The sequence below is a fragment of the Marmota flaviventris genome, chromosome 9 (assembly GCF_047511675.1).
Source record: "Marmota flaviventris isolate mMarFla1 chromosome 9, mMarFla1.hap1, whole genome shotgun sequence".
Lineage (NCBI taxonomy): Eukaryota > Metazoa > Chordata > Mammalia > Rodentia > Sciuridae > Marmota > Marmota flaviventris.
The window spans coordinates 33,103,353-33,118,783 of record NC_092506.1 but is presented as its reverse complement, the minus strand read 5'-3'; positions in this window follow the sequence as shown (position 1 = coordinate 33,118,783).

Sequence of the window (15,431 nt, the reverse complement as noted above, 5' to 3'; positions counted from 1 at the left end):
TTCCCCAGGAGTGGGAGAACTTTGAACCAGTATATTCTCTCTGAGTCCTTGCTTTTCTCCTCTTGCACAAGGTGGGCATTCAATTACCAAAAAAAAAAAAAGAAGAAGAAGAAGAAGAAGAAGAAGATATTGGAAGAAAACACAACAGTGAACATTGCTGAGTAATTTGGGTAGTTTTAAAAGAAGTCAATAGATGAGAACATGAGGATTTCAATACAAATGGAAAATATATCCTGTAATATTCACATTATTGTCTTTGAGCCCTATTTGAGTCTCTATCATCAGGATTTATTGGGTACTTCAGCCTTAAGAGAAACAGGGTAAGCCTTGGACCCTCTGCTCAGAGCAGATCTAGGAAGCCCTTGTTAGCCAGCAGTCCTTGGATGCTCTGCAGAATCACATACTGACCTGTAGTGTGAGACAACTCATGTCACCAGTTTATTCTGAGAAGCCATTCAGGGCAAGCATGACTCCATATTTCTGGCCATGATACATTTGGAAGCCATGGAAATGGGGTTCAAATGTAAAGATCCCTATTAAATTCAATTTTATGAAAGTATCCAAGAAAAATCATTTTTAACAAGTTTTACCTTAAAAAAAATTCCCTCTGTTTCCTGAGACTTGCTCAAATGGGTTTCAGAAACCTCATAGACAGGCTGGGGTGTAGCTTAGTAGAAGAGCAATGCTCCAGCATGCAAGATGCCCTGGGTTTCACCCCTGGTGTTGCTACGAAGAGAGGAAAGAAGGAGGGAAGGAAGGAAGGAAGGAAGGGAGGAAGGGAGGAAGGGAGGAAGGAAACTTGGAGAGATTTTTGCCCATCTCTCACATGACAGTAGAGAAGCATGTTTCTTCTTGTCCTTTGCAAATAATGACCACAAGCTAGCTGTGTTTCCAATCGGCTCTGATTTTGTATTTTCAGAAGCATAAAGCAAAACAACTCATTTCCTTTTATAGAAGTGCAATCCCCTAAGGTTGTCCCTTAAAAGCTGTTTTGATCCGTGGATGTTTTGCTGCCAAATTCTCCAACTCCCAAACTACCATTATGCATTTTCTCTTGGACAGGGAATTTTAGGATCATCCCGCCTGACCCCATAATAAAGCCATTTATTTCTCTCTGAGATGGAAGATTCATTTATTTTTTCCTTGTTTCTCCTTGGCAATTATCTCTATTACTACCCATAATCTGCCCAATCTTTTTCAATAACATCCTGTGATTAAAGCCAATTGGCTCATGTTGAAAGCTAGAGGAAAGTTAACCAGGCATAGAAATATCACCCTTGGTTTCAAGAAGGCCAACTTTCTGTAGGCTTGTGCTTAAGAGATTTTTGATGGGGAAGAGTGAATGTTGACCTGACATTAACATTTAGTACTGTTGTAAAAAAAAAAAAAAAATACATGCTCAAAATAGGGCTGAGTAACATATGGTAGTTCCTTACGGCAGACCAATGGACAGATTTGCCTGTAATGAGGTCAAAGGATGTCTTGTTTATTTTATTTATTTTTGGATACTGGGGAATTGAGCCTGGGGGGGGGACTTTACAACTGAGCCACATCTTTATCCCTTTTATTTTTTATTTTGAGACAGGGTCTTACTAAGCTGCTTAGGGCCTCTCTAAGTTGCTAAAGCTGGCCTTGAACTTGCAATCTGGGATTACAGGCATAAGCCCACAACTGACTTGTTGATTTTAAAATATTGTCCCAATTATACTAGCCAGCATTTCAGAAGATGAGAAACCAAAGAATTTTAATAATAACAACGTTTGTAATGGTGGTAGTAGTATTAGTAGTGGCCACCAACTATGTAGCTGAGTTGTTTTCATTTATTAGCTCATTTTATTCTTTCCATTATTCTAATCCAGGCATTACATTACTATGCTTGTTTTATAGAGAGGTTAAGTGGTTTGTTCAAGTTTATCCAACTAGTAAGCAGCACAGCAAGGATTTGAACTTGAATGTGAATGCCTGATTGTGCTTGACATTGTGGGGGAGTATGAGAGAAGCACAAACATTTTCTTGCCCTTGAGTTAATAGTCTGGTTTGGGATAGGTAAGAGTTCAGGAACTTTTAAAAAGCAATGAACACACAAGGGCAGTGGTGCATGCCTGTAATCCCAGCAACTCAGGAGGCTGAAGTAGGAGGATCACAGCCTCAGCAACTTAGTGAGGCCCTAAGCAACTTAGCAAGATCCTAAAAATAAAAAATAAGATGTGGCTCAGTGGTAAAGCACCCCTAGCTTCAATCTCCAGTACCAAGAAGAAGAAGAACAATCATATGCAATTAGAACCCCTAAGTACATAATCCACTGGTACTAAATAATATATCCATATATTTTACATAATATGGTCACTGTTCAAATTACTAGTGTGCCTGTGTCTTCTAATTGGATCTGTGCCAAGAGGTATACACTCTCTGAGATACAACAAGGTATTTGGGGGCCTGGGGCCACTGCTTCTAAGCTGTCAAACCTTGAGCGAATCACTTCTTAGCCAATTTCCTCATTTAAAAAGATGTGAACAGAACCTAGCTCAAAGAAGCGTGGGCAGAAAAAAAAATGAAATTCTCTGGGGAAAGTAGATTCTATACAATAAGATCTTTAGCAATAAAAACAACAGCAGTAATGTAAAAGTTCAGAAACAGTGCTATTGAAATTCACAGTGGGTAAATTCTACCATTTTTACATATGTATCATATATAATGGTGGGATTTGTTATCTCACAAATTCCACTTTTTAATGTTTTTTTTAATAAATACTACTTCCTGTAGGTATTTTTAAATATAGATTGACTCCTGTAAAGTACTAAAGTATAAAACTGTGGCTAAATATTCACACCTTAAAATGAATTAATCTATCAGGTAATTTTCTTTTTTTAAATATTTATTTTTAGTTTTCGGCAGACACAACATCTTTGTTTGTAGATGGTGCTGAGGATCGAACCTGGGCCGCACGCATGCCAGACGAGTGCGCTACTGCTTGAGCCACATCCCCAGCCCCTCAGGTAATTTTCAAACAGGAAATGTCCAGATGTCATGAGACGCCTAGGGTAGGGAATATGCTGGAGGTTAGGGGAGGCAAGTAAGGAAAATGAGTAGACATAGGACATAAGTTTTCTAATTCTGACGAGAGTCAGCACTTATATTCACTATGCAAAATAAATATTTTTTAAAATCTCAGAGATCTAGGAATTAAAGCAGAATCTACCTAAAATCAGTAGATTTGGGTGATGATATCATATGGAGCTAAAAATTGTAGGATCTGAATATTTTGTTCTCATTTCTTCATTACCAATAAAAATTTCAACAACTATAGCTTGCTACAGTCACACAGTGGGCAGAGTATATGGCTCTACTGCATGTCTTTAAGTTTGGTGCTATGATTCCTTTTGGCCAAACAAGACTCAGGCAAAGCCTTGACGTGAACATGTGAAATCAGAGCGTTTGGGGAGGGAGGAAAAGTGGACTTAGAGGTGTGGTCAGCCTTCTTGAACTTGAACTTAAGTGCTCCAATCAATTTTCTATAATAAAAAAGGTAGGATGAAGACTTCACAAGAATTTGTTGGGAAACTCAGTTTATATTTTATACTGTCTGAAAAGAATATGGAGTGAAGTTCTGGTATCATTTTCTTTTTTTTAGTCCTTTCTTCAAAGCACTGGGCTTTCAAACCCAGCTACACACAGATCATCTCTTTCATGGATCCCACTCACAGAAATAACAACGGATATCTAGGTTGGGGCCTAGCCACTAGTTGTTGTTGTTTTTGTTTATTTGTTTGTTTTTAAGCCCCAAAGATAATCATGATGTATACCATATTGAGAACCACCGCTTTAGAGAATACACACACACACACACACACATATAATTTTTTTTAGTCATCAATGGACCTTTATTTTTATTTATTTATATGCAGTGCTGAGAATTGAACCCAGTGCCTCACATATGGTAGGCAAGTGCTGTACCACAACCCCGACCCCTTTAGAGAATATTTTGCTGTCCCAAATGTGTAGTTTTACACCCATTTTCTCCTTTTGCATCAGGTCATTTCAAGGAGCCCATCCCTTTCTCCCTGTAATGCTGATGTCTCTCTTGTCACAAAGACTGGTCACTGTAACATCTCCTGCACCAGAGGAAACCTTCAAGTAATGCTGTAAAAGTTGAAAAACAGGAAATGCAGTTAGTATGGAAAATGACACCCTCCTAGAAGAGGAGGGAATTACAGTCTGAAAAGGGAGCTCAGTCACACACACACACACAGGGCTGTACTTATATTAAAAAAAAAAACTGGCAGTTTATAAAATAAGTATTTTAAAACAGTGTGGTCAATGTGGTCCTCAGCTCCCTATTCACCTGGATGTGCTCTGCTTTCAACTTTCTTAAAGAAATATTTTTTGGGAAAATAAGGGCATTCAATTGCCCACATCATAGGAGAAACCTCTCACCTGCTCAGATACCTGCCCAGGTGAAAGGATGTGGTTTACAGGTTAAAAAACAAAAAAGTGGTGAATAAAGGTCATGTACTCCCTTTATCGTACCCTATGAAGGCAACCCAAGGAAGCAGCCAGTCAGACATGTATACATGCATCAGATTGCTGGCTTGCTGGCATTAATATTCCCACTTTATTTATTTGTTTTTTAATATTTTTTTTTAGTTTTAGGTGGACACAATATCTTTATTTTACATTTATGGTGCTGAGGATAGAACCCAGTACCTTATGCATGGTAGGCGAGCACTCTACCACTGAGCCCCAATCCCAACCCCAATATTCCCATTTTTTAATTATGAGAAACAGGAGGTTGACTTGGGATTTTGATGTACTTCATCCCATATCTCTCACTGTTTTTTCCCCCTCCCAGGACTTTGTAGGTTTAGAGTTCCATAATGTTTTACCCTTCTCCGCATCTTCTTCCTCCATCCTTATTCTCTCTCCTTTATCAGTGGTCACTAGAGTCAGGATATTCCCGTTGCACTCCAACAGTTCTCTTTCACTCGCTGAGCCTTAAGTTTCTCATGTCATTTTTCCAGAGCTAAAAAAAAAAAGAAAGTGGCATCCATGATATCTGTACCTCTTATAGGTTTATTAGGAGAATTAAATGAAATAATGGCTGTGAAAGGACTTCTTTGTAAGTTTAAGTCTATTCCCCAGTCTTGATGGCAGACCTGCCAGGCCTGTGGGAAAAGTGGGAAGCTGTTAAAATAGTCAATCTTGATTTTTATTCTGTGCTTTTAAAACTAACAGTGACACAACAAAGAGCAGTTTTATGCCAATATTGAGAAAACCATATGTCCCACTTATGTTGAATGTTAGAGAAAGATATTAATTAAAAACCAAAAGGAAAAATTTAAAAATTCCTGCATATGGAAGTTTATTTTTTCATTCAGAATTGGATGATTATATAATTCAGAATTGAATAAAAATACTTTAATACTATAATACTATAAATACTTTAATTTCAAATATGGGTTAATAAGAACAGAGAGTAAACTCTTTGGCACCTATTTCTGGATTCTTTCCAATATTTCCCAACTTATCCATTTCACAAGGAGTTATGATCTACAGAGGTGTTTTTGAAAAGCACATGCTAAGACCACCAACACAAATATTCATAGGCAATTGATAAAGGTCAACAGCCACTAAAACTCTTCCTCTCTTCCTTTATCTCCCTTTGGGATAGTTTCCTTTAAGGTCACTTTGTAGTTGGAAAGATATCCCTGGTAATAGTAGACAATGCTTTTTGAATTCTTCCCATGTTCTAGCCACTGTGCATTACCTGTATATCTCATCCAACCCTCACACATGACCACTAGGCAGAGGTGGCAGGCTGAAAATAGACACCCCCACCTCCACAGTCAAAATATATACTGCCACCTTATAAATCTTCTCTTATAGACAGAAAAAAAATGGTCTTTGAAGATGGGGAAATTAATCTGTATTACCCAGGTGGGACTTAAATACAATCATTATGAATCTCTATAAGAAGGAAGTAGAAAACATTCAGTATACAGAAGAGAAGGTGGTGTGACGCAGGAGGCAGAAATTGGAATAATGAGACCATGGGCTAAGGAATTTATAGTGACCAGAAATTGAAATAAGCAAGTAGTGGTTTCTCCCCAGAGACTCTGGAGGGACTCAGGTCTTGTTTACATCTTGATTTCAGCCCCATGAAATTGACTTCGGACTTCTAAACTGCAGAATTGTGAAATAATAAATTTCTATCATTTTAAGCCACCAGGTTTGAATTTTTTTAAAGCAGTGATAATAGGAAATGACTACTGCATATATTAATATTATCTTTATAGCCATTTACACAAGGTGAAACCTAATCAGGGGAAACCATGTTTAAGGACAGACAAGAAACCAAATCAAAGTCATAAGTAGCAAAGCAAAAAATTTGGACCCTGGAAGTCAAACTCCAGAGTCAGCACAATGAACCATTCAACCTGACCCTTGGCAGCCCATAACAACTCCGGTGGATGCTTGCCCAGTCTGGGGCACCTGCCATGACCATGCACAGTACCAAAGCTGTCTTCCTAAACAGCCATTTTTGAAGACCACGGGGGTACAGAAGAGTTCAGCAGTTCTTTTTGAAACAGCTCAACATTTGGGTTCTAGAGAATCAAATCACCACCTCACTTTCCTCCCCACCTCTGTGGCCTGAATATTTGTGTCCTCCCAACATTTATGTGTTGAGAGCCAATTTTTAATGTAATGTTAACAGGGGGAATCCTTGGGAGGCAATTAGATCATGCATTGCCGCAGTCCAGCTGGGCACAAATCACCAGCCACTCAAGCAGGAACAAACTTTATTTCGAAACTCCACCAGCACTCTCCCCGGGAGCTCTCCCAAACGCCACCCACGTAGCTCCTCCAGGAACCTCACACACCAACCCGAACTCCCACCACCGGAACTTCACCAACCAACGCGAACTCTTCAGGCAATCCTCCCGAGAACTCCAAAGTAGCGGGCACCCTAGGCGACAGTAAAGGTCTCATATACAATTGAATCGATCCAGCATCATTTTAATGGCTTGCCTCTCAACCAATACATTGGCAAAATGCCAGGGGCCATTCTGACTAGGCTGTGGCTCTCAGCAATTCATGTTGGATCCTTGCGAACAGGATTAGTGCCCTCAGAAAAGAGACACAGAGAGGTGCATCTCCTGTTCCACCCTGTGAGGACACAGAGAGAACCTGCCATCCACGATCCAGGTAAAGACCTTCACCAGATGGAATCTCCCAGTGCCTTGTGCTCGGTCCTCCCAATCTCCAACACTATACGAAATAAATTTCTGTTGATTGTAAGCTTCTAAATCTATGGCATTATAGTAGCTCTCCTGAGTTAAGATACCATCCCTTCAGTTCCCAGCAAACATTTATAGCTCTAGACACATTTAGAATGGGGAGGGCTTGTTGAGGGTAACAATGGAAACTGAGTCAGCAGAAATTCATACTTCTGGTTACACCATTGGATTTGATTACCATTTATTGTTAAGAACTATAATTACTATACACATGGGTCTGAATAATTTCTTGGCCTAAACTACAATTCCAGTTTCTCCTGAGGCAAGAGAAGCAGTGCGATTGTTACAAACAGGTGTATATTCATGCATTACATATACTACATTGGTATACTTACCCACTGGAGCTCATAAGTAAAGTTTCTAATAATGGACAGTGTCTACCTGTTTAACTCCTACCATTTGTGTGATAGTGCTTAACACACATCCTCATTTACTTTAATTCTCAAAATAATCTTGCGAAATCGTACTGTCTTTTCTTTACAGATTTCAAATTTCCTAAGATCATCAAAGTAGAGGGTATTTAAGTTCAAATCTACCCTGCAAGCCTTGTGCTTTTCTACTCACTCAAATTTTCTGCCTATCTTGCTTTCTTACAGGAGATATTTGTTAGAAGCACGTCCTCCCTCTCCCTCCCTCTCTCTCTCTCTCTCTCTCTCTCTCTCTCTCTCTCTCTCTCTCTCTCTCTCCTGTAAATGATGGAGGACTATCATGTAATTAATATAAAAAGTGAGTTCCATGTGGTGGCACGCACCTATAATCCCAGCTACTCAGGCCAAGGCAGGAGGATTGAAAGTTCAAGGCTAGCCTGTTTCAAAATTTTTTAAAAAGGGGCTTGGGATATAGTTCAGTGGTAAAGCATCTCTGGATTCAATCCCAAGTACCACAAGAAAGACTACTCCATTCATAATAGCCTCAAAAAAATAAAATACTTGGGAATTAATCTAACAAAAGAGGTAAAATGTCTCTACAATGAAAACTACAAAACACTAAAGAAAAAAATTAAAGAAGATCTTAGGAGCTGTAAAGACCTCCCTTGTTCTTGGATAGGCAGAATTAATATTGTCAAAATGGCCATACTACCAAAAGCTTTATACAGATTTAATGCAATTTCAATTAAAATCCCAATGACATTCCTCATAGAAAAAGCAATCATGAAATTTATTTAGAAAAATAAGAGACCCAGAAGAGCCAAAGCAATCCTTAGCAAGAAGAGTAAAGCAGGAGGCATCACAATACCAAAGCTTAAACTATACTACAAAGCTATGGCAACAATAACAGCATGGTATTGGCACCAAAATAGATGTGTAGGCTAATGGTACAGAATAGAAGACACAGAGACAAATGCACATAAATATGGTTTTCTCATACTAGACAAAGGCACCAAAAACAAACATTGGAGATACCCTCTTCAACAAAATGTGTTGGGAAAACTGGAAATCCATATGGAGCAAAATGAAATTAAATTCTTCTCTCTCACCCTGCACAAAACTGAACACAAAGTGGACCAAGGACCTAGGAATTAGACCAGAGACTCTGAGCCTAATAGAAGAAAAAGTAGGCCCAAGTCTTCATTATGTCAGCTTAGGACCTGACTTCCTTAACAAGAGTTCTAAAGTGCAAGAAATAAAATCAAGAATCAATAAATGGGATGGATTCAAACTAAAAAGCTTCTTTTCAGCAAACACTCAATAATGTGAAGAGAGAGCCTACAGAATGGGAGAAAATCTTTACCACATACACATCAGATAGAGCACTAATCTCCAGGATATATAAAGGACTCAAAAACTTAACAGCAAAAAAACCCAATCAATAAATAGGCTAAGGAGCTAGACATTTCTCAGAAGATGATATACAATTGCTCAACAAATATATGAAAAAAGTTTTCAACATCTGTAGCAATTAGAGAAATGCAAATCAAAACTACTCTAAGATTTTATCTCACTTCAGTCAGAATGGGCAATTATCAAAAATACAAACAACAATAAGTGTTGGCGAGGATGTGGGGGAAAAGGTACACTCATTCATAGCTGGAAGGACTGCAAATTGGTGTAACTACTCTGGAAAACAATATGGAGATTCCTTAGAAAACTTAGAATGGAACTACCATTTGACCCAGCTATCCCACTCCTTGTTGTATACCCAAAGGACTTAAAATCAGCATACTACAGTGATGCAGCCACATCAATGGCTTCCTTAATAAGAGCAGCTCAATTCACAGTAGCTAAACTGTGGAACCAACCTAGATGCCCTTCAGTAGATGAATGGATAAAGAAACTGTGATATATATATATGCCACAGTCTGGCTGCAGCAAAATAACCAGTGGGTGACGAGCAACTTGTGTATATTGATGCAGCAGGAGTGGGAGCCGTTTATTGTAGGACAGGAGGGGTATATATACATTACACACAGCTTATCTTAATTAACATAAACTAGACACAGCAGTCAACCAATAAGGAATCTCCACACTTAATGGCTCTATGGTGTTACTTCATAAACCACTCCCTCTGGCAAAATGCCAGGCACCATCTTGACATGTTTACAGACCCTAACATTTCCCCCTTTTGTTTAATTTAAATAATGACCATAGTGGTTTTTACACAAACACCATAAATAATCTGCTGCAAGCAAAATGTCACAATACCAAGCCAATTGATGGCTCCAAGTAAGAATCCTTTGGAAAAATTATACCAGCAATGACACCATTAGCAAAGATACCTACCGAGTTACAATTTGTTGTAGATTACAGTTTGTTGTCTCAGTCCAGGTAAAGCAGTGTCTCAATAGATTAACTCACAGTCCAGGTAAATCACAGTCCAGGTAAGTTCTGCAGGCAGCTAGCTTAAATCACAGTCCAGGTAAGTTTTGTAGGCAGATAGCTTGATCTGAAGTCTCGTCCGGTTCTCAGTAACACTAGAAATTTTTTCACCTTTGTCTCCACTGGCACTGGGACGAAGGCAGGAACTCCAGCAATGATGTTAAAGAAAATCCTGTAGTATTCCAGCAGGCACTAAGAAAACAACCTTCTGAACAATTTAGCACATTATCTCAAGGTTTTTTACATTTAAAATAAGCCTTAATAGTGCTCATTACTCATTAGCTTCCAGGTGTGGGAGAACCATTGTAGTTACTGGCCTTGGAAATGATCAAACTTCAGGGACACGGCCGTCTTCTGCCTGCAGCGTCCCAGGCAGCCCCAGATGGCCCGGTTCTGGACTCAAACTGCCACTGGGCACAGGGAGCAAGAGCCTGTGAGACCGTGCCTCCGGGTCAGGTTTGGATTTGGGCTCTCGCGGTGGAGTCCCGCCATTGCCTACTTTCTTGGCTCATACGCCCTTGTCCGCAGGGGGTGGGGAAGAGCCGGCTGCCGCCACTTGGAAAGTCCTTGCTACGCCATGACCAGCTCGCCCACGTGGCAGCCGCTGCGCGGATTCACGCACCCTCTGGTAACGAAAAGTATTCAGTAATAGCCTTTTGCTGCAACTTTTTTCCTGATAATCCTTCTTCTTCTGAACTTTCTTTTTCTTTCTGACTAGAGTTCCTGGTATCTTATCAACACATGCCCTACCTATTCTTGGTTCCACTGGGGTGCCTCCTTCCCTTAGTAATTTACTTCTCACCCCTTCCATATTTTTGTCACAAAGACAATACAACATTTCAAGACAAAACAAGACACAAACATACTGTATCAATCTTCTCCATTTTCTCAAAATGGCCATTTTTCCTCTCGCCCTTTCTAGGGACGAGCAGATTTGCTCCCGTCCTATCTTGGGACGGGCAGCTTTTCCTCATCAACTTACCCCCGAGTGTCCGGGGGCTCCCGGTACAGGCCACCATCTGCCGCAAAATAACCTGGGGGGGGGGTGACGAGCAACTTGTGTATATTGATGCAGCAGGAGTGGGAGCCGTTTATTGTAGGACAGGAGGGGTATATATACATTACACACAGCTTATCTTAATTAACATAAACTAGATACAGCAGTCAACCAATAAGGAATCTCCACACTTAATGGCTCGCTGGCGTTACTTCATAAACCACTCCCTCTGGCAAAATGCCAGGCGCCATCTTGACTTGTTTACAGACCCTAATATATATATATATCAGGGTCAGTGTTTGGGGCTGAAACTTTTGATTGACAGTTTGTATGCTTTGGTCAGATTTGGAGAAGCCACCTGACTTTAAGCTTAGTTGGAGACAGGCCAAGCTTCTGAGAGCATACAAGACCCTTCCCAGTTTGGCCATTGCCTACTTTCTTGGCTCATACGCCCTTGTCCATCTCCCTTCCACACTCCCATCCTTCCACATTCACCAATGCTTCAGCCACAAAAATGTCACAACTTTCCCCAAACATGCCTGTTCTTTCACATGCCAGTGCCTCATCTCAAGCTTTTCTCTTTGCCTGGGTTCCTTCCTTCCTTCCTTCCTTCCTTCCTTTCTTATCCTTTAGGCAAAAACCTGCTTTCCCTTCAAAGTTTGATACTTGGTTACTCAAAATTTCTCCCCTGACCTTCTCTCTACACCCTCACCTCCATACCCCCCTTTCATCTTTTTCCTGCTATAGAGGATGGACAAAGCTACATTCTCAGAAGTGCTTGAAGTATGCTTTTGTGACCAAGGTGACATCAAATGCTCTGTTCATCTGATGTATTGAAGCAGATGTGAGAGACAAAGAAAGAGGTCACTTAGGAGAGACCCTGGCAAGCATGATGGTAAAGCCATTTGGTTGTTCTGGGATAGATTATGACTTTGCCAGTGTAGTCTCTGGAATCACAGTGACAGAAGATGTAGAAGTGCAGATACTTCTGGGATACTCCTGCACTGTGGGTGATAAGACTTTTTTTTTTTTTTTTGGCCTGAGTGTAGAGAATCCCAGTTTGACTCTTCTGAAAATTCTATAAGCTGCCTAAAATCCTCTAGCAAATCTAGTACTTTAACTACAGAGGATTCTGTTGTCTGCAACTAAAACTCCTTATGAAAGAAGTCATTCCTTGATATCCATAGGGAATTGGTTCCAGGAGCTCCTGCAGACACCAAAATCTGACGATACTTAAATTCCTTATAGAAAATGATGTAGTATTTGCAGATAACCTATGTATGTCTTCCTGAATACTTTAAGTCATCTCTAGATTACTTAGAATACCAATATGATGTAAATAGTTATTGTACTGATTGTTTAGGGAAGCATGACAAGTTGCAATTTTTTTGTGAATTTTTTTTTTATCATCAGTTGGTTGAATCCATCTTTAACCATCAACCCGTGCTGGCTTCATAAAAGAAGTTTCGAATCCTGAGAAACCGCTAGGGAGTTTTAAATTAAAGAGACGAGACTCTAATTACCTTTAAAACCAGCTCCAGGACGGCTCCTCCTAGCTCCAGCCTCCAGCCACCTAATACTGAAGGTTTACTTAAGAGAACATGCCAGGGAGTGGACTTTTATTGGGGAACAAAAAATTCTGGGGAAAATCCCATCCAATGAAGATTAAGGGGGGCAGCATCCCAAGGTCAGGGGCGACAATTGGGTCTTCGGGGCAGTGGCCAGACACGCTTCTGCACGGACAAGCCCCCAGACCTGGAGAAGGGTGGGGAAAGCTCTGACACAGCTGTGTCTGAGCACCTCTCACCCAGCCAGGGAGGTAACTCAAATCACGTGCAAGGATGGCCTCCCACAGAATCCATCGTTGCAGAACTTGCAGATGAAGAATCCGTAGATATGGAAGACCAACTATACTACACCCCGCCAGGTTCTAGATCTCAATAAGCTTTGGGGTTTGAGTGCTCTGGATATGGTAAATGCTCAATAAATGGATGAATAAGTGGATAATTGGATGAGTCTCAAAGGGAAATCTCTAATTCTCTAGGCTTCAAGGCAGGCATGGGAAAACTGCTGATGACAGTAACAGGAATTGAGTTTGGCGAGCCAGGGGCTGAATGATAAGCACACGGGTGAACCCAATAGACACCGAGGCAAAGTAACCTTCACAACCACTAGACAGAGCATAGTGCTGCTTTTACTACAGTGTAGGGTCATGCTGTGCCCACATGCACTGTGTTGATTCAATATCTCCAGCAGAAAAATATCTGGTTAATTTCAAAGAAAATAGGTCAACTTGATGCTTGGTGTAGTGCTGACTAAACGTGCAGTGAACTGACAGAATCGTATTGAATGGCTGGGCTCGTGGCACATCGGTATGCACTCCCAGAAACTGAGCCATGTAGAAGGGTGTGAATTGGAGATGAGATTGGGTCTGAGTCACTGTTGGGATAGGGATGCTGAGGCTTGGCTTGATGGGAGGAAATAAAAGCAAATGTGGCTTTCCCATTTAGTTGTTGTTTTCCTTTTTATTTTCTATGCCAAGTAGATTGATAGTCATAATTGTGCATTGTAAATAACTTATGTGAATGTGTGGCCACAAAGAGTGTTAGTGTCTTGCCTACTCTATGACACCAGTCATTTAATTTTTGGCCCCTCTTGCCCCCAATGTTCAGATGGGCCTCAGGACAGGTAGGTCAAGCAGAGAATCAGTGGAGAGTCCCTGAGCTCCAATGCTCAATGGGATGGTTCAGATCACTGTGGCCACAATCAACAATTTCATCTAAAACCCTTGAGTTAAGTCTTCAATTTATTAGGTGTTTTTTTTTTTTGAGAACAAGTTACTCTCCCCATGGAAAAAAATTTGGTCCTAATATAAAGCTAACTTACACATAGCATGGTAAACAGGTATAAATTCAATTTTGATCTAATCTACCATCTCCAGGAGTCGTCTGTCACAACTCTGGAAGTTTCAGAAGGTATGTTTGTATTCTGATGTGGAGGGGAAAGAAGAAAAGGTGATTGGGAGTTGGAGAACTCAGCTGGCTACGGAAGTCTTCCCTAATTTGAGGCTCGGTGCCTTGACAAGAGGTTTTTCATCTATAAAGCGTAACAGAATCATCTGTAAAACACTCAAAAAATTCATATGCCCCTGGAACACTCACAAAGGAATCCAGTAGGTTTGGGATGGAGTCTTGTGAGGGAAAAAAACAACTCATGAATATTTTTTATGTGTCCCTGTTGACTGAGGACCATTGATTGATATACTGATCTCAGACCAAATTTTGATCACTATCCACTTGGGGAGGAACATCATTATGGACCAAGCTATGCAGAGGAGTCCTATTGACCATGCAATTCAGAGGAAGCAGTTGCATTATGATGTTAGTCTGTAGAAGGCAAGACCCCTAAGAGCAGGTAGAATCCAGAGAACACAGTTTAACCATTGGGAAGGTTGCTGAGCCTTGGTCCCTGCTTGGATTCATATTGAGGCTCTTGGTCTCCAGGAGAAATCCAAAGTAGGGTAGGAAACCTGGGACCCAAGTCTGCTCAGCTTGTCCCTCATCCATGGGATCTGGTTAATCCCACCAGAGACTAACCACTCTGGCTACTGTAGCTGGGGTCGTGCAGTTAGACTGAAGAGTATTCTAGAATTTGAGGGGAACACATGGGGAAGGGGTCATCAATATCCACCTTGTCAGAAATGACTGGAACATGGGAAGGCTTGAGGTCAGACCCACCTAGGGAAGATGAAGATGGGGGAGAAGGTCGTAAGGCCAGTGTTCACATGGATTATGAACAGCTGGCCCAGGATGGCTTGGTTACTGCCGCAGTCAGCACAGGTCTTGTTCCTGCAGATTCCCTATAAGACTTGGAGTTTGATCTAGACCATTCATGTAGAAGCCCATGTGCTTGTGGGAGTTTGTAAACTCCTTAAACTGATAAAATTGTGTTCACCAGGGGTTCACCACCAGGAAGTCGCAGGAGCTGGTCTTTGCTACAGAACCTCACTACTGTTGCCACGCTTCCCCGTGCACACGCATCTTCTCCAGGCCACAGGTGCTGCCTCTGTTGGAGATGCTGCTGATATGTCCCTGCTCACCCAGGTGCAAAGCAGCAGCCCCCACTCTGTTTGCAGACCATCCACACTTCTGCCACTGTGTGGTTCATTCCCAACTCTTGACTCTCTTCTCCATGGGAAGGATTATTTATTTCACTGCAGAAAGTCCATCATTGAGGAGAGGAATGAACTGGCTTCCTGGCATGAAGCTACTAAAAAAGAGCTGTTTCCTGCCTTTTGGGATGAAAAATACATGTTTATTTACT